The 11,680-nt window shown below is 48.3% G+C and overlaps 1 protein-coding gene across 1 annotated transcript in view; it reads left to right on the top strand.

The window, feature by feature from the left end:
* Positions 1–4,908: 4,908 nt before the first annotated feature.
* Sema4b (semaphorin 4B) overlaps positions 4,909–11,680 on the top strand; it is a 40,349-nt gene continuing 33,577 nt past the window's right edge. Inside the window, exon 1 of the mRNA XM_032893366.1 lies at positions 4,909–5,512. The gene's annotated coding sequence lies outside the window, so the exon portion shown is untranslated. The remainder of the gene's footprint in view (positions 5,513–11,680) is intronic.

Raw genomic sequence — 11,680 nt, 5'->3', positions numbered from 1 at the left:
TGTATTTTTAGTTGTCCTGATTCATTGACTTTGTTCTGTAAAGCTATAAAACTCCAGGAAACTGCTTCCATGTTGGAACATCATATTCGGGGAGACCTAAATGTATATTCTCTGGACCACGGTCATTCATCTGTGCTCTAGGATAAGTCACATGTTTTATTCCTTTAAGTTGAGAACTGTTTCTTTCGATGACTCATCACAAATATGCATGCGGGAAGTAGACACCGGCTCTCCCAAGTGTTCCTCTGTCTGCACACCCAACAATAGAAGTAAATGAGTAACTGTGAACAGAAGAGACAGGCTGAGGGTTGTAGTAGCCCAGTGGACGTACATGCTTCACGTCCTTCTTATCCCCAGCATCACAAAGAGAAAACTCAAGGGGCTCCATGTGGGGGGGAAGGATCCACCACAGAATCCACCAAGATTCCAAGGACCAAGAATTCAAGGGGGCTGGAGAGAGATGGCTCAGTGGTTAAGAGAAGTTAAGATTGCTCTTCCAAATGTCCTGAATTCAATTCCCAGCAACCGCATGGTGGCTCACAACCATCTGTAATGGGATCAGATGCTCTCTTCTGGTCAGTCCAAAAACAGTTACAGTGCACTCACATAAAATAAATAAATAAATCTTAAAAAAAAATCTTTAAAAAAAATTTCAAGGATGGAGCTGGAGAGAGATGGCTCAGAGGTTAAGAGCACTGACTCCTCCTCTTCAGAGGACCCAGGTTCAATTCCTGGTGCCCACATGGCAACTCATGACTGTCTGAACCTCTAAGATCTGACATCGTCATACAGACACACGTGCAGGCAAAACACCAATGCACATAAAAAACAATTCAAGACTATCCTTATATACATAGCAAGTTTGAGGCTAGCCTGTGCTACACATGACTCTGAGAGAGAACAAGCAAACAGAGAGGGGGAGAGCAGTGGGGAAAGAGAGTCGGGGAAGAGATCAGAAACATATGTACCTCAGGAGATTATTGTTCAAAAGTATGAGAAATGGGGATTTTTCTACCAAAGGTGGATAATCTGTCAAGGCCAATAGTCCCTAACCCTCCCCATTTTTCTATGCTCTACCCAACTCCAAGACATTCCTAGACATTCCTGAGCTCTGGCACACCCTTCTCCTTTACGATGATTGGCCAATCACATCTGATTGCGAGGTCCTGTTCCATCAGTTCGAGTCAGAGGGCAGTTTGGGTCATGGCTCACCCTTCACCCTTTGTGCAAAATGAGACTGCCTGCAGGGTTACTTTCACTTGTGTTTCTTGTTTCTTTTTCCATTAAAAGAAGTTATTTTATTTTATGTTTATGAATATATATATGTACACACACACACACCACAAGTGCATTAAAACAGGTGAAAACTTGACAGTGGGATTTGGAGTCTAACTGAACTGAACCAATGTCATTTTTTTTTACTTTAAAATGTTTTTGTTGTTGCTGTTTTTTGGAACAGGGTTTCTCTGTGTAACAGGCTGTTCTGGACTTGCTTTGTAGACCAGGCTAGCCTCGAACTCACAGAGATCCCCCTGCCTCTAGCCTTCGGAGTGCTGGAATTAAAGGTGTGTGCCACCATGTCCAGCCTGATTCTGCTATATTTTATATAATGTCACCATTGGAAAAAATTCTAAGTTTTCCAGGTAAATATGTTCTGTTTTTGCAACCTCCTTGGAGTCTGTAACTATTTCAAAATAAAATAGGGGGCTGGAGAGATGGCTCAGCAGTTAGGAGCACTGACTGCTCTTCCAGAGGTCCTAAGTTCAAATTCCAGCAACCACATCGTGTTTCACAAACATCTGTAATGGGATTTGATGCTTTCTTCTGGTGTGTCTGAAGACAGACACAGTGTACTTATTTTTTTTTAATATTTATTTTATTTATTATATAAGTACACTGGAGCTGTCTTCAGACACACCAGAAGAGGGCATCAAAACTCGTTACAGATGGTTGTGAAACATGATGTGGTTGCTGGGATTTGAACTTAGGACCTCTGGAAGAGCAGTCAGTGCCCCTAACCGCTGAACCATCTCTCCAGCCCTACAGTGTACTTATATATAATAAATAAATAATTCTTTAAAAAAGTTAAAAATAAAATAGTAAAGAGAAGGGTTGTTGTTGTTATAGCTTAGTGGTGGAGGCTTGCCCAATGTGCCCGAGGTCCTCAGTACATAACATACACAGTAAAAAGAACAATGATATGTACAATTCTACAACATATATTCTATAGGAACACATAAGAAAAGCATGGCCTGGTGTGGAGGTGTACATCTGGTCCACATAGGGAATCAGAGGCCAGCCAGAGCTATACAAGGAAATCCTGTCTCTGAGAGGGGCGATGGGAGTGTGTGTGGGGGGGATAGAGGGGGAGGGAGGGAGGGAGGAAGAAAGATAGAAGAAGGAGGAGAAGAGGAGGAGGAGAAAAGAAGAAGAAGAAGAAGAAGAAGAAGAAGAGGAGGAGGAGGAGGAGGAGGAGGAGGAGGAGGCTTTTTGTCAGGTTGACAATAGGTTAGAGTCATTGGAGAGGATGGAGTCTCAATTGAGAAGACGCCTCCATAAGATCAGTCTGTTAGGCAAGCCTGTAGGGCATTTTTTCTTCTTTCTTTTTTGTCTTCCTTTCTTTCTTTTTCTTTCTTTCTTTCTTTCTTGTTTAATTTCTCTCTTTGTTTTGTTTTTTTTTTGAGACAGGAGACAGGTTTCTCTGTGTAGCCTTGGCAGTCCTTTAAGTATCTCTATAGCCCAGGCTGGCCTCAAATTCATAGAAATCCACCTGCTTCTGTCTCCCATCTGTTGGGATTAAAGGTCTGTGTTCCACAGTCCTGCCTGGGCATTTTCTTAATTAGTGACTAATGAGGGAGGACCCAGTTCATTGTGGGTGGTGCCATCCCTGGGCTGGTGGTTCTGGGTTCTATAAGGAAGTAGGCTGAGCAAGCCAGTAAGCAGCAGCCCCACCATGGCCTGTGCATCAGCTGCCATTTGTCACTTTTTGCCCTGTTTCAGTTCTTGTCCTGACTTCCTTCAGTAATCTAAGATATGGAAGCATAGGTTAATAAACCCTTTCCTCCCCAACCCATTTTTGGTCCTGGTATTTCATCACAGCAATAGTAGCCCTAACTAAGACAGCATATTAAACCCCTTGGACCAGTAGTCTGTGGGGGGAAGGGAGGAGGAAAGAGAGTGACAGATGACCACAGCTACATTAATCAAGGCATATTTGCAGTCAGGCCAGTGGTGATTGTGTGTGGTGAACTGACATGTTATTAACTCCAACCTCCCCGCACCTGGGGTCACGTAGTGGGAAGGTGGGTACTAACAGATGTTGGCAAGGGTGAATCATCAGACCAGGTTCCTTTTAATGGGGTCTTTCCCCAATGATGTGAAACATTTCCCTCTTCACCCAATAAAAGGAAGGCTGGAAAAGAAGCAGGAGAAAGGACGATGAGGAAGAAAGAAGCTAGGGAGTAGGGTACATTCTCTCCAGAGCCGTGGGGTAATGAAGGAACCAAGGGGACCACACAGGAGCTAGCTGGAGTCCAAAAGCCCGGAAGGAGCCAGGATTCCTGGTGTTTTTCCCGAGCAGCTGGCACTCACAGGGTGCTCGGGAAATGGAAAGTACTAATTTTTTTTTACATAGCCTCCAGGGCCATGATGACCATTGACAAGACCTCTAATATAGCCATGCTTGCAGTATCCTTCCGATAGACCAGACCGATAGGCTTCCCGACTGCACTGCTGGGAAGCCAGTGATAGCAGAGAGAGTGGGAAGACTTCCAAAGCTATTTGCCTAAGTGTTCTCACTATCTTAGCCATAAACACAGTATATTTTATTTTACGGTTAAAGAGCCTGCCCATGAGAGGGAAGCAAAAGGAAATAATGGAGGAAGTACCTAAAGGTTTATTGACAAGGATGCTCATCTCCATGTTACTTAAGAACCTTAATGCTTCATAGAAGAGACCCTGTTAAAATTTTTTGTTGCAACATGGGGGGTTGTATACACTTTTAACCTCTGGGGCAAAGGCGGGAGGATCCTGGAAGCTCTAGGCTGGCAGGACCTACAGAGCAAGAAGCTATGTAGAACAAACACACAACACAACACAAAACAAAAACAAACAGAAAGAAACCAACCAACCAACCAACCAATCAAAATCCCCCAAAAACAAAAACCAAAGAAAACAAAAACAAAACAAAACAAAAAACAACCCAAAACAAAACAAACAAACAAACAAACAAAAAACTGTGTGTGTAGCTTAATTGGTAGAGTCTAGCATGCATGAAGCGTGTTTTCCATCTTCAGTGTCCCATAACTCAGTTGTGGTGCTGATCGTCTGTCATTCCCTCATCCCATCTAGTTCCGACACCGCCCCGACACCCACACCACACACACACACACACACACACACACACAACGCCCCCACACCCCCACGGGGTGATAGTAACAGATTTTGTAGATGAGTCAAAGTAACTACTGTTTTTGTTTTTCTGCTGGAGCTCTTTCAGAGAAGGCAGAGGGACGGTGCTCTTAGGACTCCTAAGGTCCCGGAAGATCTGGCCTTTGCCCTACAGCTTCTCCTGCTCTCTAAACCAGTCAGCTCTGGCCAGCTCAGCCACTTACAAGCGTAGAACTGGTTGTTTCAGGAACCGCCCAGAAAGCTGTTGTCCTTTTCTGGAAGATAAGGAGAAGCGGGATGCAAGGGCGGGAGAGGGACAGGCCAAGGTCACTTGATAGACGCTGTCTATATTTATACTCTTATCTCTCTGTTTAACCCTTTCCAACTGGCTGTGAGGAGCCGTGAGTGGCTTCAGAGGCAGCTCTGCTCTCCTTCCTCTCTCTCTCTCTCTCTCTCTCTCTCTCTCTCTCTCTCTCTCTCTCTCTCTCTCTCTCTCTCTCTTCTCTCCCTCGCCTTCACTGTAAACAATACTACCATTATTGAGGGTTGACCAAGTGCCAGGTGTTTGCTTCTCACTGTGAGGTTCCTGTTGGTTTCATGCCCACTTTACAGGTGAACTAAGGCTCAGAGAGGTTAAGACACTTGCCTTAGCGGACACAGCCAGTTAATCCAGTTAACACAGGGACCTGGATTCCAACTCTGGGCAGGAGTGGATTCCAGTTAGGGAGACTACCAGCCAGGCCGAGCATGCCAAGGTCAGAGAGGGTGCAGCCTAGTGGACTTCAGCCTACGTGGACAGTATGTGAAACGGTGGGAGGCTCTGGCCCGACGTGGGTAGCATCGTATCCAAAGCTGCTGGAAAAGGCTAGGGGACCGCGGAGCGGTGGCAGCGGAGCCAAGGAGGGCGCCTGTGGACAATTCCCGAAACCCGAGCAGCGGGGAGGGGCGGGACTTGGCTGCTGCCCAGCATTTCCGGGGACACCGCACAGGACGCAGGGTGTTCACGGGACACTCCGGGTCCCCGGGGACGACGATAGGCGGGCTGGGCTGGCAGCTGGAGTGAGTCGCTGAAACTTCGGGGCTGCGCAGAGGCAGCCTTGTCGTGGGACGTAACTTCTTCCAGGTAGGGGACCGAACGAGGTGGGAACCTACGTCTGGGAGTGATTGGACAGGCCCGGGCCTTCGCCGTCGCCCCCCACCTTCCTCCCGCCCCTCTCTCCTAAGAGGGCGCCACCTGCATGCTCTGATGGGCACCAGCCGGGGCCAGTGGGGGAGCCTGTTGCCATGGCAGCGCAGGAGGTTGGGCCCACGTTCCCATGGCCACCGGGGGCCTCTGCGCGAATCCTTTAACAGTGTCTTTCAACACCGCCCCCTACTCCCTGAGCCCAGGGGAAAATCGCTAGGAAAAAGGCCTCGAGCCCCTCCTCTGAACGTCTGCGGTTGTGACCTCTGAGTTAGGGCTTTTGTCATGGCTTCTTTCTTCTTTTTGAACAACAAGGTGGATTAAAGGCCAGGAGGAGGAGGAAGTTGGGGTCCTGGGAATGAGGTCTTTGCCTCTTCTTAGCTGTTCTAGTAGACTAGAACAGAGGTTCAGGAGGCCTGGGTCACTTCGGGAAGGTCATCGAACCTCTGTTTACAATCCCTCACCTGTCATGTGAATCTGTTTAAGAATCACTGGAAAGGCTAGTGAGATAGCTCAGTAGATAGGAGCTTGCCGCCAAGCCCAAGGTCCTGAGTTCTGTTTCCAGGACACAGATGGTAGAAAGAGGACACTGACTGACTCCTACATCTTGTTCTCTGACTTCCACAGTGCAGTGTGACACATGCATACAGCCATCACATACACAAACACACAATAAATAAATCAGCATTCTCATAAGGGTCCACCGCAAAAAGAACCGGATACTTTGAGATTTAGAAATCAGTTTCCCTTCCCCTTATTTTCACGGAAGCTGAACCCAGAGACATTCATTTACCCTGGGTGATTCAGTGAGTTGGTGGAAAGGTCAGGATTTGAACTCTGTCTCTTGACTCCTTGAGTGAACTCAGGCTGTGACTGAAGCTCAGAGAAACAGGAGTTGTATATCTTTTTGCACTTAAGGTCTTGAGCTCTTAGAAACAAGTATCTGAAGATGGAGTGGGGTGTGTGTGGCAGAGTGGCTTATGGGATAGAGGTGCCTGTCTTCATGTCTGATGACCTGTGTCTGGTGGAAGGAAGAGAATGAACTCCCAGTTGTCCTCTGACCTCTGCATACACGATACACACGTTCACTCCCTCCCATATAAATAAATAAATGTTTGAAAAACGATGGAGATGAAGCCAGGGTAGCTTGGTGGTAGTGTGCAATGTTTGGTAGCATGTGTACGGCCCTAGATTTAATCTCCAGAACCAAAAGAAAATTGATGATGATGATGATGATGGTAATGGTGGTGATGATGATGGTGGTGGTGGTGGTGGTGATGATGGTGGTGGTGATGATGGTGATGATGGTGGTGGTGGTGATGATGGTGGTGATGATGGTGATGGTGGTGATGATGGTGGTGGTGGTGGTGGTGAGTGAGGGCTGGGTTTGTGTGGTACACATTTGTACTTGCACTTCAGAGGTGGAGGCAGCAAAATTTAGAGTTCAGAGTTATCTCAGACACAGGAAGTTGGAGGCCAGCCTGGGGGTCCATGAGATTTTGTCTCAAACAAAAACCAAACAAATGAAAGATCCCAAGAGCCCCAGAGCACAAGACTTATAGAGCAGGAAGCCTTTCAGCTCTGCCTGGGGCAAGCCTCTCTATTTGCTGCCATCTGCAATGTCCCCATCATCACTTTATTGTATATATCTAATGTATATCATAAATCATCATATGCATTTTGATATCATATAATCCTGGGTGCCAGGATTACAGGCACATGTAGTGTGACTTGTTTCATGCAGTGCTGGGAGTCCAATCCAGGGCCTTGTGCATGAGCAAGCGTTCTACTGACTGAGCTCCATCCCCAAGCCCAGGAAACCCAGTAGGATCTGAGCACTCAAACATCCTCCCTCTGGTGAAGCCAACAGAGCAGCTGAGAAGACTCAGAGCGAGGCAACCTTGATTAGGGAACTGGAGCCATTGGTCCTCTTTGGTGCCTTTTCTTATTCACATTCTGTGAAAAGAAAAGAGAAAGGTGGGGGTGGGTGGGGTTGGGGGGAAGCATCTGGGAAGGAACACCGGAGTGAATCACTTGGAAATGCTTTGAGACCTTCAGCAAGAGCAGAAAAACCCATTTGTTCATTTAGTCAACATTTACTGGGTGCCTCATGTTTCCAAGCTCTGCCCTGGGGCTGGACATTTAAAAACCTGAGGTAGGCAGGTCTGGCCTATGCAATCAAGAAGCTTGTGGAAGGGTAGGGAAGAGAGGGATGAGACTCGTAAATGAGTGCTTTACTGCAGTAATGAGTGCCTTAATGGAAATCTAAGCCAAGGGCAGAAGGAGCCCAGAAGAGCAACTCGGGAAATGTGTTGAAAACAGCAGAATCTAGTCTGTGCGGCTTGGAGTCCTTCTGGAGTTCTGCCAGGCTTGCTGTGGCTACTACCTCAGTCTGAGACAAAGGAATGAGTGAGGGAAAGTGGCTAAAGAAATGTAGTCTAGGATGGGATGTCTCTGCAAAGAAACACTTGATGAATCCTGATGAATTATGAAGTCCTTGTCTGCAGCAGTCCTGGTCCTTTCTGTCAGTTTGTCCCGTGCTTTGAAGGTAGCGAGTAGAAATAGTGTTGGATGGATGAAAGGAGGGAGAAAAGAAAGACAGCTACTCGTACCATCAAAAGTGGAGCCGGTTTGCAAGTTGAGACAAAACCTGGTTGAAATTCCACTTCTTGGTATAGTGACCACGTGAGCCATTGGATCCCTTGGCCCCAGGTCTTCACCTGGCATACATGTGGCCTTAGGAAGTCCCTGAACTCTGCAGCTTGTTATCTGAATAGTGGAATTTCCCATTGCTGTGAGGATTACAGATTGTTAAATGTGAAAAGATCAGCATATTACCTCCCTTATAGTCAGAACTAAGGAAAATATTACCTGAATGACTGTCAAGCTTGATTTAGGTAGAGGGGCTTGCCAAATACTTCTTGTGGAAATTACATAGCTATTCCAAATGAAGGATGGCTTCTTTTTACCTAGTAAGGGCTAGTTTTGTAAATTCCTTGTTTCTGAAGATGAACACATTTTTAAAGAAATGGTTGTAGCAGGGTGTGGTGATACACACCCACAATTCCAACCACTTAGAAGGCCGAGGCAGGAGTGTAGTAAGTTTGTGGTCTGCCTGAGTCAAGTTTAAGGTCAGTTTGAAATAGTAAGACTCTGACTTAGAACCAAAACCAACAATAACAAAAACAAAAAAATAAAAGACAAGGTTCTTCTCTCTACCCCCACCCCCGGTCTTGAGACAGGGTTTCTCTGCATAGCCCTGGTGGATCCAGAACTCAAGTTGTGGATCAGGCTGGCCTCGAACTCCCAGAGATCCACTTGCCTCTGCCTAAGTGCCTTGCAAGACAAGGCACCTCTAGGGTGCATGACAAAGGCCCTGCTCCAGGGCCGTTAGGCAAGCACTCCAAGAACTATGCTGCATCCCTAGCCTTCGATAAGGTTTTTTGTTTTTTGTTTTTTTTTAAGATTTAAAATTTTTATTTTATGTATATGAGTGTTTTCCATATAAGGGGACCACATTTGTGCCTGCTGCCTGTGGCCTTCAGAAGAAGGTGTTGGAGCCCCTGAAGTGGAGTTAGGGTTGGTTGTGAGCCTCTGCAAGTGCTGGGAACCCGAACCTGTGTCCTCTGCAAGGGCAGCAAGTGTTCCTAACCACTGAGCCACCTCTGGAGCCCAGACAAGGATCTTTCTGACGTTAGATGAAAGCTCTGATACCTGTTCTCCAGAAGTAGAGCTTCACCCTTAGGGCTCCCAGTGCCCTGAATACCACTGTGGAGTCAGGGCCTCTGCTCTGCCTCATGGGCTGTGCTGAAAGGCTTAAGGCCATATTCCTAGGAGAGGAACCAGAACACCACAGTATCATGATGGAAGTCTACATCTACTCTTTCAAGGGGAGAGTGGCAGGCCCATAAGCCTACTCCAAGCTCCTTCTGCTGGGTCCGAGCCCCAGAGACCCCGGGATGCCTCATTCACAGGGTGCTATCTGAAGTAGGAATCCCTGGGATTTTCTAGTACTGACAGAGGGACCCATGCAAGTGTGAGGTTTTGGTGTTACCTTTTACCTTCTCCTCATGAATGACCTGAGACTCTTTCGTTAGGACCGCAGTGAGCACACTTTCATGGTATGGCCACCCTGGCAAGACAGGTCGATGGTTGATGTTGGAATTGCAGGTGATCAGTAGCAACTCAATTTCCATCTCCACCAGGCTCCCAGGAATCACTTGTCCCTGCTTCTTCTCTTGGTCCAGTATGTCAGCAAGAGCAGAGCTGTGTGTGGGAGGTGTGTCAGCCAGGGTGATTTAAGATGAACTTTGGAGTGGGAAGGAAAAGGGAAATGGGAGCCTAAGGACTCTGGGGAGGAAACATGGATCCCTGGGGATAGAGGCACAGGGGTCAGAGTAGAGTAGATTTAAGAGGGGGAGAATTTGATGGCAAATTGGAAGAGAGGTTTTTAATTTTTCTTTTAATCTTTACTCTTTTGAGATAGGGTCTTGCGAAGGAGTTCCAGCCGGCCTGGAACTCAATCTGTGACCTAGGCTGGCGTTGGAATTTACAGGAATCCTCCTGCCTCAGCCTCTCAATGATTACAAGCGTGAGCCTGTACCTGGTTTCTTGACTTGAGACTTGAGAAGAGAACATGGTTTCCTATGCTGGACTGGACACTGAGTCCTCTGCTAGGTCCTCAGCCTTCTGACCCCATCCCCACCTGGCCTAGCATCCCTGCCTCCCACCTGTGAATGGCTGCTGCAATCTGAGAGCAGCAAAGCCACTGAACAGTCAGTCAGTTTCAGGTCTGCCAGGCTAGTCTCCCTGACTGGGCAGGCCTATAGCCACAGACAGCACCTCCTGAACTCCTGTGGGGAGCACAGGAGTGACAGTGGCAACTTCATGTTCCACCCTGCCTGGGCAGGGACAGGCTGAGCCCTGCTGGTTGCACCACAGCCCTGTAGGGTGGGGGGATCCCCTCCCAGGGAGTGGCCAGCTCAGGTCCTAACAGGCCCAGTGGGGGCGGCGCTGTGTGGTGGGCTGCTTGCCACAGTAGGCACACCCAGGGCCCGGACTGAGCAGGCTGGTTCCTTCCCTTCAGGGGAGTTGCAGCCTCAGCACCACGTATGAAGGCGGCAGCTGAACCTGAGGGAGCACTAGGAAGGGGCTTCTCCGGAAGGGCTTCTAAGATGTTTACTCTCCTTCGACCTTGGGGTTCCTTTCAGACAGAGAGGGTGGCCATACTAGTCTGGAACATGGGGCGTTCACTGTGCTTTATAGATTCTATCCCGTTCCCTAACCATGCCATAAAGTACTATAGTATTACTATCACGGGAGAAGCAGCTAACAGCTAGAGGGACTATAGTCCTCTTACGACCGGTATAAAACGGGTAGTGATGAGTTCTTCTCTACTGTATGCCCAGCCACTGAATTCTGTCACTTAATGGAGCACATATTCTAGGTAGGGAGTGGAGCACAGCAAAGGGCCTGTAGGAAGAAGCTGGTTTGGGAAGAGATGAGGCAGTTGCCGGACCCTATTGAAAGCTGAGAGAGCTGAAGGCTGTGTTAATTCTGACCCTGGGTGGATGTCCTCTGCTGCAGAGGGCTGCCGCCTTTCCCAAGAAAGTGCCCAGCACTCAGGCCTGGCAATCATTGGCCGATTTAAAAGCACACACGGACTGTGTCTGCTGCTGTGACTTCCTCATGTAAATGTATTGCCGCTGCTGCCCAAGTTGCTGCCTGGCCCCTGGGGAGGAGACACAGCCTCGTGCCTAACCGGGGCAGGGTGGGGAACCGCAGCTGCAGGTTGGCAGAAGAAGAGGGCTTGGGGCTACGAGGGGATCGTGGCAGGGGGCCAGGGCCTAGGGAGCTGGGCCACAGCCAGTTCATGTCTGAGAGACCTTGCTAGGCAGCCTGCCAGTCAGTACCCGGTGGTGGGGGAAGGGGTGGGAGGAGCCTGAATGTTGCCTAAGGAGGGGTAGGCGGGACCTTTGGATTCAAGCTCCACTGAGCTTGGCAGGAGGCTCCTCCCCCTCATAGCCTCAAACAAAGCTACAACACCAGAGTAGAGCTGTGGGAGTCCAGCGCCTAGCTCCCCTGGGTGGGAGTCAGAGGGTCATACCT

This window comes from Rattus rattus, chromosome 2, assembly GCF_011064425.1.
Source record: "Rattus rattus isolate New Zealand chromosome 2, Rrattus_CSIRO_v1, whole genome shotgun sequence".
Lineage (NCBI taxonomy): Eukaryota > Metazoa > Chordata > Mammalia > Rodentia > Muridae > Rattus > Rattus rattus.
The sequence above is the reverse complement of the archived record's forward strand: the minus strand, read 5'-3'. Positions and strand labels throughout refer to the sequence as shown.